We start from the raw sequence: 1,914 nt of genomic DNA, 5'->3' as shown, positions 1-1,914 counted from the left end.
ATATTAACGCCTTTGAACAAAACAAGATCTATCGTTTGTCTCTGAACAGTGTCGTTGTGTTCATTACCTAACAAGAACGTCTTGGGTCGATTCATACATATATTTCATCCTTTGAATGCATTGTTTAAACACAAATCTTCATGTTTCTTTTTTTTTTCTTTTTTTTTTGTAAACTCGGCATTCTTTTAAGATTGAACACAAGTCACCCCCCCCAAAAAAAAAAAAAAAAATTATTACTAATATTATCCCTCCGTCCTGCTACATTCCTAAAATTCTTCGTTTAATCTTCTTTCATCGTGTTTTTTACCTTCCTCAAATCTTCCTATTACCACTTCTTTAACTTAGCTTCTTCGGTGCAATATTCTCCTCCAAGGATAGAAACGCTGGATGCTTTCATTGAAATACTTCCCATGCTCCACCTGACCATCCGCGGCTTTCTCTAACCACAACAAACACTCAACAATCTCCAATCCGCCGAGAACTCTGTACAAAAGCAAAACCATCCAAGTTCTCCTCTCGAAGAGCTAAAACACCATGAGGGTCTCATCACCCTTTCTCCTGAGTCAACAGCTCGCACTAAATTTATCCCCCTCCCTCCTCTTCCCCTCTCCCCATTATCTCCCCCTCCCTCCCCCGCCTTCCCCCCTCCCCCTCTCACTGCCCACTTTCCCCTTTCCCCCACCCCATCACCCCGTGGACATCTTTGTAATCAGCGTTCTCATTCCACCCCCTCCCCCCCCAGCTACACCTCTATTTCTCTCCCTCCATCCCCCCTTTCCTCCCTCCCCTTCCAATTTTCCTTTTCCCTCTCCTATTCCCTTTCCCCCCCTGCACCCTTTCGATATGTTTGTAATCAGTGGTCTCTTCCCTTTTCCCCATTCCTCTGTTTCCTTTCTCCCCATCCCCATTCCTCCCTCCCTTTCCCATCCTCCCTTTCCTTTTCCCCTTTTTCTTTACCTATGTCTCCCTTTCCCAGTCTATCCTTCTTTCTTACCCTTCCTCCACCCTCCCCCTTCCCAGTTTCTCCTTCCCCCTTATTCACTTGTCGCCCTCCCCTTCCCTTCCCCTTTCTCTTTCCCCCTAACCCTTTGCCAATCTCCCCTACCCTCTCCGGGGGGGGCGGTCCCCATCCTTTCCTCCTTCAAATTAAGATCGCCTCAACGTCACAGTTTTACAATGGAATATATCCCTGCTAAGTCCACTTTTATTACCCCATCGACCATTTTCCGTCTCAGTGATTCCCAACTCAAATAACAACTAATTTCTTGTCTCCAGACCCCAGAAACCAGAACCCTGAAGCCAGAACCCTGACCCCAGAAGCCAGAAATCAGAAGCCAGGAGCCAGAAGTCAGAAGTCAGAAGCCAGAAGCCAGAAGCCAGAAGCCAGAAGCCAGAAGCCAGAAATGAGAACCCAGAACCCAGAAGTTAAAAGCCAGAAAGCAGAAGTGGGAACCCAGAACCCAGAAGTCAAAAGACTGAAGCCAGAAGTCAGAAGCCAGAAGCCAATAGTGTGAACCCAGAACCCAGAGCCCAGAACCCAGAACCCAGATCCTAGATCCAAATTCCAGATCCCAGATCCCAGATCCCAGATCCCAGATCCCAGATCCCAGATCCCAGATCCCAGATCCCAGATCCCAGATCCCAGATCCCAGATCCCAGATCCCAGATCCCAGATCCCAGATCCCAGATCCCAGATCCCAGATTCCAGATCCCAGATCCCAGATCCTAGATCCCAGATCCCAGATCCCAGATCCTAGATCCCAGATCCCAGATCCCAGATCCTAGATCCCAGATCCCAGATCCCAGATCCCAGATCCCAGATCCCAGAGCCCAGAACCCAGATCCCAGATCCAAGATCCCAGATCCCAGATCCCAGAACCCAGAACCCAGAACCCAGAACATAAAGCTAAGAAT

The sequence above is a fragment of the Oratosquilla oratoria genome, chromosome 7 (assembly GCF_046742065.1).
Source record: "Oratosquilla oratoria isolate Oo_2021 chromosome 7, ASM4674206v1, whole genome shotgun sequence".
Classification (NCBI taxonomy): domain Eukaryota; kingdom Metazoa; phylum Arthropoda; class Malacostraca; order Stomatopoda; family Squillidae; genus Oratosquilla; species Oratosquilla oratoria.
This window is presented reverse-complemented; position numbering follows the sequence as displayed.